The following is a 17,876-nucleotide window of genomic DNA, read 5'->3' on the forward strand; positions in this document are numbered from 1 at the left end:
GGAGCACTCAGACTGGGAAAGGTGGTTGTCAGCTTTCTAATGTCTCTTCCTTAGCAAGAATCTTCCTGGACCACTCCCCTCAGCTCCCCAAGCTATAACCACAATGACTTTTCTTGGTTTCTGCAAACTAACCAAGCTCTTCCCCTTTATGGGGGTCTTTCATGAGCTATTTCTTCTGCCTAGAATGTTCCTTCCCAAGATCTTTGCAATACTGCTACATCTTGCTTACACTCAAATCATTAAGAAAATATTTAGTGAGACTTTGTATAGAACAAAACCTAGTACATATTCTTGGGATACAGCAGTAGTAACACAAAATCACACACATACACACACAACTCTGTTACTGAAACTTCTGCCCTCTAAGGATATAGACAAATGTAAAATCTCATACTGTTGGTTGGAATGTAATTAGTACAGCCATTATGGAAAATAATATGGAAGTTTTCAAAAGTCTAAAGATAGAACCACCACATGATCTAGCAGTCCCACTACTGGGTTTATATTCAAAGGAAATGAAATAATTATATCCAATATCAGCACACGTTTGTACAGTACTGTTCATAGTAGTCAACTGAGATGTCCAATAGATGAATGTATTTTTAAAATTTGATACACAGTAGAATATTCATCCATGTAAAAGGATGCAACCTGATTGAAAAATGTATGGAACTGGAGGACATTATGTTAAGTGAAATTAGCTAGGTACAGTAAGGCAACTACTACAAGTCCTCATTTGTGTAAACTAAAAACATTGATCGCATAAGGATATTAGAATAGTGGTCACTATAGTCTAGGAAGGATGGGGTGAGAAGGGATATAGAATTTATAGAACAGGCATCTGAATACAGTTAGTAAAAGTTAGTTCTAATGGTTTACAGCAGAATAGCATAATATTGCCTATGACAACTTATATTTCAAAATATCCTGATAAGAGTTTGAAGATTACCAAGACATGGAATATTACTCTGATGTGAACACTGTACATTGTGTACATGTATCAAATTATCTCACTGTAACTCATAAGCATACATTTCAATTTAAAAATTAAAAATCACTGGCCTTGTAGAACTTTGATTCTAGTGGAGTATTTGAACATAGGCTATAATTATATAAATATATGGAACAAATGTTTCAAATGAAGACAAATGGTATAGGAAAAACAAGCTGGCAAGGGAGATGATGAATAATGGTAGCAGTGCAAGTTCTATGCAGAGTATAGGAATTCTTAGGAGTAACCTGTGATCAAAGAACACAAGAAGTGTGAGGGCTAAGTCATGGAGGAAGATGGACCGAGGCAGAGGAAATCCGAAGTTCAAAGACCCAGACGTAGCACTGTGTTGTGCCATGATCAAGGGTCAGGAAAGGGGCCAGTGTGGCTGGAGTATAGTGGAAGAGAAGTAGTTAATGTCACAAAAGTATTGATGATGAATCCCATAAAGCCTTATAATCAAGGTGGCATTTACTGTATGGAACAGGAAGCTGTTTCTACCTTCAGACCAACTGGATGATGGTTGACCTGAGAAGAGAAGGAAATGTGAGAGGAGCAGAGCTGATGTCAGACAGTGAGTTAAGTTGGAGGGAAAGAATCTAGTACAGAAATGGAAGGAGGAACCTCATCTATGAGCAACGAGTTAATCCTTCAGAGCAACAGGGGAAAATCTGACACAAATATGGAGACTTCCTGGTGGAAACTTAGGAAGCATTTCTTTTCATTACTTCAATTTTTGTCTGTGATATAGGAAGGAAATGATTTATCAGAAAGTAAGAAAAAAATGTTAGGTATGAAATAGACTAGAAAAATGTATTATTGCCAGTAGAGTTGAGTCATCGGAGATTGTTGATCATGAATTTCATGAGACTTCTCACCACAGCTGTGTGGGTTTTCTCCAGTCTTTGCAGGTGTGAATTAAGCTGGTCATTGCTTGAGTTGCAACATAATATTATCTCTTCAGAGATATCTCCATTCTCTACTCTAAATTGGCCACTCGGGAATATTGCCCTTTAATTTTCAGCATGGTGTGCACCACTATATATTTTTGTTTTGTTGTTTGGATGTTACCTGTTTCTCCCATGGGAATGTGAGAATTAGATATATTTCTACCTCATTCAGTGCTAAATTATAGAACACTGTTTGGTTTGTATTAGGTATTTAATAAATATTAAATTAATCACTCCTTTTGAAAATACTTAGGGTGTGTGTGTTGTAGAGGTTGAATAGAAGGAAAATAACGGTTCAGTTTTTATTTGAAAAGCAGAATAATATGGTAGGGGGTTTGTGCTCTTCCATTCTCTGGACCACTCCCCAAACCTATACAACATCTGGGCTGGGCCAAGCAGAAACCAGAAGCCAGGAGCTCCGTCTGGGTCTCCCACAGCCATGGCAGGAATCCAGTTACCTTGGACACCATCCACGGTCTCTTGGGTGCATTTACAAGAAGGTGGATTAGAAGTGGAGGTAGAACTCAATCCATGCACTCAGATGGGGAATAGAGGCATCCCAAGGGGCAGCTCAGACTGCTGTGTCACAATGCTTGTCACCTCTTATTTACTGAATTATATCTTGTGGATGGCAAATAGACATCCTATGAAGCACACGACTCGGCTCATCTTTACCTTCATGTATTCTAGAATGGAAATCAAGTATCTTCAAAACAGTGCAGTGTGTACTTTCTTAATAGATGAGTTTTCACACTGGAAATGAGAGGAGGTGGCAAAGGCTGCCACATAGTTGATAGGAAAGAACATCATCTGTGACTTGAAGCTTTGTAAACTAGGATGGTAGGAGAGCATGCACCTGTTTTATCATGAAGATAAATAAACATAATTAGTAGACTCACAGCTTTGTAAGGAGACAGTAGTGCATCTTCTTAAATGTGAAAGGCAGAACTTAAATGAGCTTTCTTCATTTTTCAAGTTTAAAAAATTTTCCCGAATGTGTAAGATAAGGCAGGGAATGGTTTTGTACTCAGCATGAGCAATGATGTGAAAATTATTGGGAGAAAATTAGGCCTGATGTTAAAGCAAACAATTCTAACAGAGCTAGCCAATAATGGAATAGTATTGCTCAAAATAATGGACTATTGTCATCCTGTTGTCTTCCAAACAGGAAGCAGAGTAGATGATTGCTAATCCGGTTTACAATTAATTCTCTGTCAGGCATTCAAGTGGATAGACCTGTGCATATAAATGAAAATATTATAAAAGCAACTCAGTGTTCTTGCACGTAAATGATAGCATTGCAATTTACCATTACACATAATGACATATGTTAAGGCAAACAATGAATGCATGTTGTTAACTATACAGGATAGTCTAAGAAAGGGCTTGTAATCCTGCTTATATGTTATCTCGGACTTCAGCTGCATTTAAAATTGCCAAATAGGCATTTCTATAAAGAGTCTTCAAACTTTTCCTGGAAAATGCATATTATAAAAATAAAGTATGTATTGCAACATTTTTGGGGCACTAAAATAAACTTACCTTTAATTCCATATATGTTCTAGGGTCTCCTCATACTAGCAAATGGGGCAATAAGAAGGCACACAAGTTGAACAGTAATTGAGCAGGTACCTCTCACGAAATACTCAATTGGAAGAAGTTTGTAATCCTCCTCCACCAAGGTGAAAGTCTCTATTCTCTCCATTCCTACTTCTATTACCTTGTTTTTTTTTTTTAACTTTTATTTAATAAATATAAATTTTGAAAGTACAACTTTTGGATTATAGTGGCTTTTCCCCCTGTAACCTCCCTCCCACCTGCAACCATCCCATCTCCCACTCCCTCTCCCATACCATTCTCCAAGATTCATGTTCAATTATCTTTATATACAAAAGATCAACTTAGTATATAATAAGTAAAGATTTCAACAGTTTGCACCCACAGATACACCAGGACCTCTTCTGGAGGTGACGAATATTCACAAAAATACCATCTTTCATTGTGATCTTCTTTGTAATTTTCAATCTCACTGAGAACAAGAATTGTCTTGTTCCTTATTGCAGCCCCAGTGCATATCACAGTGCTAGGCTCATGATAAATATTCAATAGATCTGAGCTGAATACATTTTTTGCTGATAATAGATTTAAAATTGATTGTATTTTTTTTGACAGGCAGAATGGACAGTAAGAGAAAGGTCTTCCTCTTCTGTTGGTTCACCCACCAATGGCCACTGTGGCCAGCATGCTGTGGCTGGCGCACAGTGCTGATCCGAAGCCAGGAGCCAGGTGCTTCTCCTGGTCTCCCATGCAAGTGCAGGGCCCAAGCACTTGGGCCATCCTCTACTGCACCCCCGGGCCACAGCAGAGAGCTGGACTGGAAGAGGAGCAACCAGGACAGAATCCAGTGCCCCGACCAGGACTAGAACTTGGTGTGCCGGTGCCGCAGGCAGAAGATTGGCCTATTGAGCTGCGGCACCAGCCTATTAATTGTATTTTAATTATATGCATATACACACATATATTACATACATACAAATACATCATTGACACATACAGACCCAGACATTTGTCAGGATATTTTGAATGTTCAGAAGGTTTTTAATTTATAACATTTCATAGCTTCATTTTATGAATAGTCTTAATTATGTGTTTATATGAGATTTTCTGACCTATTTGTGACCTATTTGTCTCTTAAGACTGATCCATCAAATGAAGTTAAAATTTGAAGAATGTAATGTCACTGAAGGTAGCTGGGCTTAGACATCATAGAACATTATTCTTGGGTATGTCATTTTTTTTGTTATTGTGCAGAGACCTGAGGTTTTGCCGCTGCTGTTCATGACATAGACTATCAGATTCATTTTACAGTAGGCTGCACACTGCAAACAACCCCTGAGATATACTCCCTTTCCTCGTCTGAGCCAGTGACATGAGCTGCCTCAGTGGAATCTGTCGTGGCTGGTTATGAGTGACACATAGAAAACAAAGGGTTTTGCCTAACACTGGGAAAATGTGGAAGACGCTACTTGTTCATAGCTCTGTGCATGCTTGACTGATGACACTGGTTCTGTTTCTTTGACGTGGCAAGAGCATTTGAAGCAAGCATATGTGAAGCTAAGCCTGGGGATAGGAATTCCTGGCAGCTGAGGAAAGGGAGGTGTAGTTTGCCAATGCCATCTGCTTAATTTTCCTAATAATCTAACACCTGCCAGGGAGATACTTCTTGTATCCCAAAATGGTTGAACTGTAGAAATACCAACAAGTAACTTGCAAAGCTCTTCCCTCTTGTTACTAAGAGTGGCTTTCCAACTTGCCTCTACTCTAAAATGATGGCGATGTTAGTATCATTCAGCAACATCACCACCACCACAATGATGCCCGTTTCCTGACAGCATTCCTGGCACCGTGTTTGAAATAGGAGAGTGATTAAACAACTGGATTCTGAGAGAAGTACACCTTTCACCTGATAGTAATTTCCACTGTTTACCGCACTTCCATAAGAGGCTGTCTGGATAAAGACCTGATATCCTTTGGCTTTTCTGTTTTCTTGGAACCAGCTTTGAAATTCACCTCTGGGGTGAGAGTTTACAAGTGTTCTTTCTTTTTTTTTTAACTTTTATTTAATGAATATAAATTTCCAAAGTACAGAATATGGATTACAATGGCTTCCCCCCCATAACGTCCCTCCCACACGCAACCCTCCCCTTTCACACTCCCTCTCCCCTTCCATTCACATCAAGATTCATTTTCGTTTCTCTTTATATACAGAAGATCAGTTTAGCATACATTAAGTAAAGATTTCAACAGTTTGCTCCCACACAGAAACATAAAGTGAAAAATACTGTTTGAGTACTAGTTATAGCATTAAATCTCAATGTAGTACAGCACACTAAGGACAAAGATCCTACATGAGGAGTAAGTGCACAGTGACTCCTGTTGTTGACTTAACAAATTGACACTCTTGTTTATGGCCTCAGTAATCACCCTAGGCTCTTGTCATGAGCTGCCAAGGCTATGGAAGCCCCCTGAGTTCATTGACTCTGATAATTTTAGACAAGGCCATGGTCAAAGTGGAAGTTCACTCCTCCCTTCAGAGAAAGGTACCTCCTTCTTTGATGACCCGTTCTTTCCACTGGGATCTCACTCGTGGAGATCTTTCATTTAGGTTTTTTTTTTTTTTTTTTTTTTTTTTTTTTTTTTTTTTTTTTTTTTTCCCCAAGAGTGTCTTGGCTTTCCATGCCTGAAATACTCTCATGGGCTTTTCAGCCGGATCCACATGCCTTAAGGGCTGATTATGAGGCCAGAGTGCTGTTTAGGACATCTGCCATTCTATGGGTCTGCTGTGTATCTCACTTCCCATGTTGGATCATTCTCTCCCTTTTTTATTCTATCAGCTAGTATTTGCAGACACTATTCTTGTTTATGTGATCCCTTTGGTTCTTAGTCCTATCATTATGATAATTGTGAACAGAAATTGATCACTGGGACTAGTGAGATGGCATTGGTACATGCCACCTTGATGGGATTGAATTGGAATCCCCTGGTATGTTTCTAACTCTACCGTTTGGGACAAGTCAGCTTGAGCATGTCCCGAATTGCACATCTCTTCCCTCTTTCCCACTCTTATATTTAACAGTGATCACTTTTCAGTTAAGTTTCAGCACTTAAGAATTGTGTATTGATTACATTATTCAACCAAAAGTATTAAGTAGAACAAAAAAAATACTAAGAGGGATAACATATCAAGTTGCTCTTTCATTATCTGAGAGGAAGTATTCTAACATAAAAATTCTCATAATTTAATTTTTATAGTGACTCAGGTTTGAACATGTATTTTTTTTTTAATTTGACAGAATTATAAACAAAAGTCTTGCTCCCATTGGTTCACTCCCCAAATGGCCACTACTGCTGACGCTGCGCCGATCCGAAGCCAGGAGCTAAACATGTATTTTAAATGAATATTTTCCCCCAAATATGAACAGTTGTGGCTGGTTTTTGAAAGTCCTCGGAGACCTGGTAAAGGCCTGATCATCCCATGAGAATAAGCAAGATAGAGGGTGGAGAACACAGATGCTTCCATGATTTTGAAAAATTTCCCTGAAAGTCACAGGTCCCTCCCGAATTCTTTATACAATAGAAACATCTGGGGAATAAAACCTAACCTGTATCAAAGTCCTACGTGTATATACAGATCTCCACTAAAATAGATTTGATTTGTAAATAAAGAATAGGATTGCAGTCAGGGACACAGCTGCACAAGAGGAGATGACCTCACTCACGCATGTACAGAGAGCAAAGGAAATGCAGTTTATTAGGACAGAAATCTATGCAGTTTTTGGAAGAAAGAACACTGGTCCTGGGGAGGCTGTCAACCATTTATTGGAGTCCAGTGGCAGTTACTGTGTGAAGCTAGCATAGCTTCCATCTCATAGCCATAGCCCCTTAATACACTGTGACAGGAATGACTCTATATGTGTGCGTGTGTATATATATAAAGGAATTGTCACAGCTCTTATGCGTATATAACTCAGTACCTACAATGGTAAATGAGGACATTGCTTAACCAATTTCAGGGCTTAGGACGAAAACTGAGTTCTTTGAAGACTGAGAACGATTTGTGTGAACTGTGCTTTTAAATTTAACTGAGAAGCAGGTACCCTTTTCAAGGATACCCTCAGTCTAAGATGGAGAATGAGCTCTCCTGATCAGGTTGGTTTTTGTCATGTGTTGAGAGCCAAAATATGGAGCAGCAGGTTAAGCTGTAGGGTGCAATGCTGGCATCCCACATGAGCGGCAGTTCAAGTCTCAGCTGCTCCCCACCCAAACCGGTACTTGCATGCCTGGTAAAGCACTGGAAGTTTGCCTAAGTGCCTGGGCACCTGACACCTATGTGAGAGACCCAGAAAGAGGTTCAGCCTCCTGGCTTCAGCCTGGCCATTGGGTCATTTGGGGAGTGAACCAGTAGATAGAAGATCTCTCCCTGTGTCTCTGTAACTCTGACATTCAATAGATAAATCTTTCTAGGAAAAATATCCCAATATAATATAAACAGCTCTTAGGAGGTATAACGAGTTGTAAAATTTTAGAAATTCTTATCACAGGAATAAGAGGCAAATGGTTTTAGTGAGAAAATATATTAGAGTGGTAACTGGAATTGGTCTTGATACTTTAAGAGGTTTTCATTGGCGTCATAAAAATCTTTCAGGTATTTTCTTGACAGTTTTTAAAAGCCTGACCCAAACACTATGTGAACTGTCATCAATGATAAACATATAATCTGTTGGTAGGATTTCACAAAACCAAATCACCATCTACTTTGGATTTTTATTGCAATATTTTTGCATATCCGTTTTTCATTTTAAGGATTGATTCTTATGTACCATTAACCAAAGCATTGCAATTTTCATTACTCTACAACTGGTGTATTTGATGCTGGTTGTAAATATATATTATATACATTATATAATATATATATAAAAGAATATATATATAAAAGCAAGCCATATTGCTTTCTTTTATATATATATATAAATTATATATATAAATAATTACTTTGAAAATCATGTTACAATGTCTCAGAACTTAACAATATGTGAAATACTTAATTTCTAAGATAGTTTCCTGGGCCAGGGCCTAGGATGTAAATCAGGGTGTCGATCACACCATAGATAAAACTGTGCCAGTTAGTGCGAGAGGTATCTAGGAAAGTGAGGGTTTAGTTCAGGTTGGAGAGAAAAAGGTCTGGAAACTAGGGTAGCGTCCATACCACTCAGAGAGCAGGCCAAAGCCATGTGCAGTCAGCACCTGGAGCTGCTATCCACCACTTATCACCGGCAGCAAAGCAGAGGCAGAGTGTGCGAGAGAGGTAAATATGGGTTCATACCGAGCACCAGGAACCAGCCGCATGGAGGAGTATCTAGGCCAGAAAGCCTAGGGCACGTGGCCTTCAGGCTATGGCAAGCCCGCCTCCTGGGAAGAGCCCAGGCAAAAGAGAAGAGCCGGACACATCATGTCCTAGGCTTTTAACCCACTTCTAAAGGGGGAGTGGTTAATTAACTTGATTGGCTGGTTGTCACCCAGGTGTGGCCAGGACGGGGGATGAGGTCACAGAGGGGGTGTGGTGAAGGTATCAGGGGCATGAGGTCACACAGGGGTGAGGCGAAGACATGGTCTTCCAGCTCACAGACCTAATCAATTTTAACTTATATGCTTGCCTACTTCATGTTGATCCCTGTATATATTATGGAATGATAAAAGTAGGCCACTTAACATATCACCTCATATACTTATCTTTGTAGTAACAATCTAAAATGCACTCTGGTAGCACATTTTTGAAATCTGCAGTACCTTATTGCACAGCCCAGTGACTAGTGTTAATAATAGATAACCAGAACTTATTCCCCCTGACTAGAACTGTGACCTCTTCTCTCATCTACCACCCTCTGCCCCTTGGGCTTAAGCAGCTGTCAGTCTATGTTTCTATGTGTTCAACTTTTTCCATTTAAAAGTGTGACTGAAATACAAGTGGATCCATATCTGTATATAAGTGTAATCATACAGTATTTTTTCTGGACCTGGCTTATCTCACCTTAATGTCCTATAGATTTATCCATATTGTCACAAAGGACAGAATTTTCATAGGTACAGTGTTTTTTTAAAGACTTACTTATTTGAAAGGTAGAGAGAGATCAATTTTCTGTCTGCTGGTTCACTCCCCAAGAGGCTACAACAGACAGGGCTGGGCCAGGGTGAAATCATTAGCTTCAGCTGGGTCTCCCATGTGGGTGCAGGGACCCAAGGTCTTGGGCCTTCCTCTGCTGCTTTTCCAGGCGCACTAGAAGGGAGCAGCCAAGACTCAAACTGGTGCCCATATGGGATGCTGGCATTTGAGGAAGTGGCTTGACTATTGTGCCACAATGCTGGCCTTCATAGGTACAGTACTAAGAAGATAACCAAACTTCACTCTGTCCCTCCTTCTCCTGATCTTTCAATCCCCTTCCTTCCTTTCCTTCCCTTCCCTTCCCTGCCTTCCTTCTTTCCCTTTAATATTTGCAAAGCAAAATTTCAATCCATTCTATAATCACAGGCTTAAATCACCACTAAGCATAATTTTCAAAAAGTAGGAAGAACACATTTCCACAGGAGTGTGTGTGTGTGTGTGTGTGTGTATGTATATATATACAAGGGCTAAAAATATCACAAGATGTCCATTTCATTCATATATGTATATTCTTGTATGCTGTATTAGCTAGCAAATATGGGGAAATACATGCCACTTGTCTTTTGGAAACTGGCTTATTTCACTAAGCATAATGTTTCCAGTTGCATCCATTTTGTTGCAAAGGACAGGATTTTATTCTTTTTATAGCTGAGTATTATTCCATGGTGTATATATGCCACATTTTCCTTATTCAGTCATCAGCTGGTGAACATCTGGGTTGATTCCATATCTTAGCTATTGTGTAGTGAGTTGCAATAAACAAGCGGTACAGATAATTTTTCATATGATGATTTTATTTCTTTGGGTAAATTCCCAGGAGTAGGATGGCTGGATTATATGGTAAATCTACTTTCATATTTCAGATGAATATCCATACTGTCTTCCACAATGTTGATAATAGTTTACTTCCCACCAACAATGTATTAGTGTACCTTTTGCCTCACATCCTCACCAGCATTTACTGTTTTTTGTTTGTTTGTTTGTTTGTTTGTTGGATAGCAGTCATTCACACTGGGGTGAGGTGAAACTTCGTTCTGGTTTTGATTTGCATTTCCCTTATACATTTCTTCCTGTGTCTGTTGACCACTTGTATTCTATCCTTTGAAAAGTGCCTGTTATGTTCGTTGCCCCCTCCTTAACTGGATTGCTTGATTTGTTGAGTTTTCTGCTCTTTATAGATCCTGGATATTAATCCTTTATGAATTGCAGAGCTTGCAAATATTTTCTCCTATTCTGTCAGTTGTCTCTTCATTTTGCTGAGTGTTTTCTTTTGCAGTGCAAAGACTGGATGTCCTCCTCATTGTCTCTCTTTACCTTGATTGCCTGTGCTTCTGGTGTCATTTCCAAGAAGTCTTCGCTTATAGCAATGTCTTGCACAGTTTCCCCAAGGTTTTCCTCTAGTAATTTGATGATATCAGTAACAGTTTTACATCACTGATCAATTTTGATTGGACCTTTGTATAAAGTAAACCTTATTTTGTTTAGTATGTACATTTTGATGATAATAATTCTTCCGATCCACAAACAAGGAAGTATTTTCTATTTTTTTCTGTGTGGTCTTCTATTTCTTTAAAAAATTTTCTGTAATTTTCATTGCCAAGACCTTTCACCTCCTTGGTTAAATTTATTTCAAAACATTTAATTTTTTGTAGTTATTGTGAATAAAACTGATATTAAATGTTCTTTCTCAGCCATGCATTCTTTGTGTACACAAGTGCTATTGACTTCTGTGTGTCAGTTTTACATCCTGCAACTTTACCAAACTGTCTCATGAGTTCCAATTGTCTTAGTGGAGTTTTTTTGTTCCCCCATGTATAGAGGGGAACATCCGCAAAAAGGGATAATTTGACTTTTTTTTTATCTGTATCTCTCTCTCTCTCTCTCACTCTCTCTGTATCTCTCTCTCTTTTCCCTTCTTTTTGGCCTAATGGCTCTGGCTAAAACTTCCAGGGCAATTTGTGTAACAGTGGTGAAAATGAGCATCCTTGTTTGGTTACAGTTTGAATAGAAATGCTTCAAACTTTTCCCCATTCAATATGATGCTGGCTGTGCATTTGTCATAAATGGCCTTATTGTGTTGAAGAATATTCCTTCTATACCCAATTTGCTTATGGATTTTATTATTATGAAAGGATGCTGTATTTTAACAAATGACTTCTCTGTATCTATTGAAATAATCAGATGCTTTTTTTTTAATTTTGACAGAGCTAGAGAGACAGAGAGAAAGTCCTTCCTTTCATTGGTTCACTCCCCAAATGGCCACTACAGCCGGTGCTGTGCTGAGCTGAAGCCAGGAGCCAGGAGTCAGGTGCTTCCTCCTGGTCTCCCATGTGGGTGCAGGGGCCCAAGCACTTGGGCCATTCTCCACTGCCTTCCCAGGCCATAGCAGAGAGCTGGGCTGGAAGAGGAGCAGCCGGGACTAAAACCCGGCACCCAGATGGCATGCTGGCGCCACAGGTGGAGGATTAACCAAGTGAGCCACAGCGCCGGCCCTGAAATAATCATATGGTTTTGATTCTTCCAATTGTTAATGTAATCTATCACATTTACTGATTTCCTTATATAGTTGAACCATGCCTGCATACCATAAATCCCACTTGGTCTCAGTGAAAGATCTTTCTGGTGTGGTGTTGGATTTGATGAGCTAGTATTTTGTTGAGGATTCCTAAATCTATGTTCATTAGGGATGTTTGTCTATAGTTCTCTTTCTTCGTTATATCTTCTTACAGTTCAAGAATGAAGGTTCGTGGTTTTAATTTTCATTTTCCTAATGATTGATTAGTGATGGTAAGCATTTTCCCTGTATCTAATGACCTTTAACATTATTATTTTGAGAAATAGCTATTCTATTCAAGTCCTTTGCCCATTTGTACATGGGGTGATTTTATTAGGTACTTGATTTACTTATATTTTGGTATTTTCCCATTATCTGGATGATTTAGAAACATTTCCTCAATTTTGACTTGGTTCTTTGCTCCTAATTGTTTCCTTATCTGTGCAGAGCCATGTTAGTTTGATACCATCCCATTTTTCTGTGTTTGCTTCTGTTGCATGTGTTTTTGGAGGCCTACCCGAGAAATTACTGCAGAGACCAACATCATGGAGCTGCCCCATGTTCTCTGCCAGTAGTTTCAGTTCCTGCTGTTACAGTTACTGCTTCAGTCCAATTTGTGTTGATTTTTATCGGGGGTTGAAATAAGGGTTACATTTCATTCCTCTGTATGTGGATAGACAGCTTTGCCAACATCATTTATTAAACAGACTGTCCTTTTCTGTGTTGTGTGCTCCTGGCAACTTTGTTGAAAATTAATTGACCATGGATATGAGGCTTATTTCTGGGCTCTCTGTCCTATATCATTTGTCACTGTGACTGGTATTTTATTTTTAACATTTTTATTTAGTTTCAGAGAGAGAGAAAGTGTGTGTGTGTGTGTAGAGAGAATGAAGGAGAATTAATCTCCCATCCACTAGCTCACTTGCCAAATACTGGCAACAGCTGGCGTTAATCCAGGAATGAGGAAGTCATTCTGGGTTTCCCAACTGCTGGAGCCATCAGGAAGCTACAGTTGGGAAAGGGGACCAGCACTGGAATCCAGGCACTCCCATTCAACACAAAGGCATCACAATTGGCATCGTAAGTGCCAGGTTAAATCTCCCCCTCAGACAGTCCGTTTTGTGCCAGTACCATGCTATTATGAGTACTGTAGCTTTGTAATATATTTTGGTATCAGTTAGTGGGAAGTCTCCCATTTTGTTCCATGTGTTCATTGTTTCTTAGCTATTCAAAGTCTTCTGCAGTTTCCATTAAAATTTTGGATTTTTTTTCTATTTCTGTGAAAAATGGCATTTGGTTTTCATAGGGATTTGTTTGAATCTGTAGATCAAATCACTTGGGTTGTATAGACATTTAATGCTCTTTTAGTCTATGAATATAAACAATCCTTACATTTATTTGTATCATCTCTAATTTTATCAGTGTTTTATAGTTTTCAGTATCCTTCTTTCATTATGTTATTAAGTATTTTTCATGATATGGCAAATGAAATTGTTTTCTTTTAAAAAAGATTTATTTATTTGAAAGACAATGACAGAGGGAGAGAGAAATCTATCTTTCATCTGCTTTGTCTCTCCCCGGTACCTGCAAAAGCCAGAGTTGGGCCAGGCTGAAGCCAGGTGCTAGGAACTCCACCTGGATTTCTCCCCTGTGAGTAGCAGTAACCCAAGTAGTTATGCCATCATCCACTGCCTTCAGCAACTTCGCAAGGAGCTAGGTCAGAAACAGAGTAGCCAGACCAAAAAGGGATGGATGGGAATGTCTCAGGTGGTGACTTAAACTGCTCAGCTGCATTGCCCACCCCATGGGATTGTTTTCTTAATTTTACTTTTCAGGTAGTTCACTGTAAGTTAGAAAGTGCTCCTGAGTTTCACATGTTGATCTTTGGATTTTGCAACTTTGCTGAATTATTAGTACCAACAGTTTTTGGTGAGGTCCTGGGGCTTTCATGTCATCAGCAGGGACAATTTCATTCTTTCCTTCCTAGTCAGTTGCCTTTGTTTTTCTTACCTAATTGCTCTAGCTAAAGCTTCCAATAGTTTGTTGAATAGAAGCTGTAAGAGTAGGCATCCTTCTCTTTTTCTTGATCTTAGAGCACAAGTGTTCAGTCTTCACCACTGAGTGTTACCTGCTAGATGTTACCTATCATTTTTTTTATAATTTTTTCCCCAATTTATTTGACAGAGTTATAGACAGTGAGAGAGACAGAGAGAAAGGTCTTCCTTCCATTGGTTCACAGCCCAAATGGCCGCCACAGCCGGTGCTGCACCGATCCAAAGCCGGGAGCCAGCTGCTTCCAGTCTCACACATGGGTGCAGGGACCCAAGGACTTGGGCCATCTTCCTCTGCCCTCCCGGGCCACAGCAGAGAGATGGAAGAGGAGCAACCAGGACTAGAACCGGTACCCATATGGGATGCCGGCACCGCAGGTGGAGGATTAGCCAAATGAGCCATGGTGCTGGCCTTAATTTTTTTTTAATTCTGCTTGCGCTTTGACCCAGTAGTTGTTCCTAATCACATTACTTAATTTCCATACACTTACGACTTTTTCCATGATTCATCTTGTTATTGATTGTTAGTTTTACATTATTCTAATTGGAAAAGATTATTAATATAATTGCATGCTTCTTAAATTTGTTAAGACTAATTTTGTGGCCTAACATAAGCACTAAAGGACATTCAAATAGCCAACAAATACATGAAAAAAATGCTCAGTATCACTAACCATCAGTGAAATGCAAATAAAAACCACAATGAGGTTTTACCTCGCCCTGGTTAGAATGGCTAGCATACAAAAATCAGACATTCAATGCTGGTGAGGATGTGTGGGAAAATATCTTAATACACTATTGGTAGGAATGTAAACTAGTACAGACATTGTAGAAGACGGTATGAAGATTTCTCAGAAATTTGAAAATAGATCCACTTTATGACCCAGCCATCTACTCCTGGGAATTTACCCAAATCAAGTGAAATCAGCATATGAAAGCGTTATCTGTACCCTCATGTTTATTGCAGTTCAATTCATAATAGCTAAGATATGGAATCAACCCAGATGTCTATCAGCTAATGATTGGATAAAGAATATGGTATATTCTGGATATACGTGATGACTAGATAAAGAATATGGTGTGTGTGTATAGCAAACAATATTATTCAGCCATAGGAAAGAATGAAATCCTGTCTTTCACAACAAAATGGATGTGACTGGAAAGCATTATGCTTAGTGAAATAAGCCCCCCCCCCCAAAAAAAAACCCTGATCTGTGGCAACTAATAGAGTACAAGAAATGTAATGTAAATGTGAAAAATTGACACTTTGAGATTCGAATGTTTGCTTACAGTCCTTGTCTATATAGTTGAGGAGCAGAGTTGTTTTTTTCTTCTTCTTACTATCTGTTGAATTCTTTACTTAGTCGAGGGTTAAGCTTATGATTATAAAATAAACTGTAAGCATGTAATTGTAAAAAATTAAAAGAAAAATAAGAAAAGGAGGAGGAGGAAGGTTGGGAGTATGAGCAGGAGGGAGGATAGGGTATAAAGTATAATATACTCCTAAATCTGTATATATGAAATGCCCATCAACGGTAGACTGGATAAAGAAATTATGGGATATGTATTCTTTAGAATACTATACCGCAGTAAGAAACAACGAAATCCAGTCATTTGCAACAAAATGGAGGAATCTGGAACACATCATGCTGAGTGAAGTAAGCCAGTCCCAAAGGGACAAATACCATATGTTCTCCCTGATTGGTGACAACTGACTGAACACCAAAAAGGAAACCTCCTGAAGTGAAATGGACACTATGAGAAATGGTGACTTGATCAGCATAGCCCTGACTGTTAATGGACAACTTAATACATTATCCCTCTTAGTATTTTTTTGGTCTGTTCTACTTAATATGACTGGTTTAATTCTGTAATTATCACACAGTTATTCTTAAGTGTTGAAAATTAACTGAAATGTGATCCCTGTTAAATATAAGAGTGGGAATAAGAGAGGGAAGAGATGTATAATTTGGGGCATGCTCGGGCTGACTTGCCCCAATTGGTAGAGTTGGAAACATACCAGGGGATTCCAGTTCAATCCCATCAAGGTGGCATGTGCCAATGCCATCTCACTATTCCAAGTGATCAATTTCAGTTCACAATTGATCATAATGAAAGGACTAAGAGTCAAAGGGAGCACATAAACAAGTCTAGTACCTGCTAACACTAACTGATAGAATAAATAAAGGGGAGAGTGATCCAACATGGGAAGTGAGATACTCAGCAGACTCATAGAATGGCGGATGTCCTAAATAGCACTCTGGCCTCAGAATCAGCCCTAAAGGCACTCGGATCTGGCTGAAAAGCCCATGAGAGTATTTCAGGCATGGGAAGCCAAGACACTCTGGCAAAAAGATCTCAGTGAGTGAGATCCCAGTGGAAAGAACAGGTCTTCAAAGAGGGAGGTGCCTTTCTCTGAAGGGAGGAGAGAACCTCCACTTTGACTATGACCGTGTCTAAAGAAGATAAGAGTCGGAGAACTCAAGGGGCTTCCATAGCCTTGGAAACTCATGACTGGTGCATAGGGAGATTACTGATGCCATAAACAGGAGTGTCAATTTGTAAAGTCAACAACAGGAGTCACTGTGCACTTACTCCTCATGTAGGATCTCTGTCCTTAATGTGCTGTACACTGAGGCTTAATGCTATAACGAGTACTCAAACAGTATATTTCACTTTGTGTTTCTATGGGGGTGCAAACTGTTGAAATCTTTACTTAATGTACACTAAACTGATCTTCTGTTAAAAAAAAAAAGAAATTATCAATTCCCAACTTGACTCTCACTGGGATTAAACATGACAATAGGTCTGATCTGATTTCATCATCATTTAAAAAAAAATCAAATCATCTATTATTTTTCACTTTGTTTCTGTGTGGGACCAAACTGTTGAAATCCTTACTTAATGTATACTAAGCTGATCTTCTGTATATTAAGATAATCGAAAATGAATCTTGATGTGAATGGAAGGGGAGAGGGAGTGGGAAAGGGGAGGGTTGTGGGTGGGAGGGACGGTATGGGGGGGGGAAGCCATTGTAACCCATGAGTCGTACTTTGGAAATTTATATTCATTAAATAAAAGATAAAAAAAATGAAATGTGTTCACCATATAGATATATACACACACACACATACATACATATATATAAAAGAACATGTGAGTATTTGAGATTAATGTATTTTCTGCTGGTGTTGGATGGAATGTTCTGTGCATATCTTCAGAACAATTTGGTTTGAAGTATAGTTCAGATCTGATGTTTTCTTACTAATTTTTCTGTCTGTTGTTAAAAGCAGGGTATTGAAATCCCCTATTCTTACTTTTGTACTCCTTCCTTTTAAATATCTTAAATTTTACTTTCCAATACTGCATATAAGTTTATTTGCAATTGTCATATCCGCTTGATAACTTCACCTTGTTGCCTCTTTATAATGACCTCTTTTATAGTTTTTGACCTAAAGTCACCTTTATCTGATAGAAGTAGAGATACTCCTCTTTTGGTTTCCATTTGCATTGAATACCTTTCCCTACCCCTTCACTTTTAGTCTATGAGTACCCTTTAAGGAGAAGTGACTATCTTCTAGACATTAAGAAAAAAATTAAGGGGCCAGTG

The 17,876-nt window shown here is 38.9% G+C and overlaps 1 long non-coding RNA gene across 1 annotated transcript in view; it reads right to left on the reverse strand.

Moving 5' to 3' along the window:
• The window catches only part of LOC127487647 (uncharacterized), an 86,783-nt gene extending 69,604 nt beyond the window's left edge, over positions 1-17,179 (reverse strand). The window contains exon 1 of the long non-coding RNA XR_007914696.2: positions 8,825-17,179. This is a non-coding gene — a long non-coding RNA (uncharacterized lncRNA). The remainder of the gene's footprint in view (positions 1-8,824) is intronic.
• Positions 17,180-17,876: the final 697 nt, after the last annotated feature.

Source organism: Oryctolagus cuniculus, chromosome 2 (assembly GCF_964237555.1).
Source record: "Oryctolagus cuniculus chromosome 2, mOryCun1.1, whole genome shotgun sequence".
In the NCBI taxonomy this organism is placed as follows: Eukaryota; Metazoa; Chordata; class Mammalia; order Lagomorpha; family Leporidae; genus Oryctolagus; species Oryctolagus cuniculus.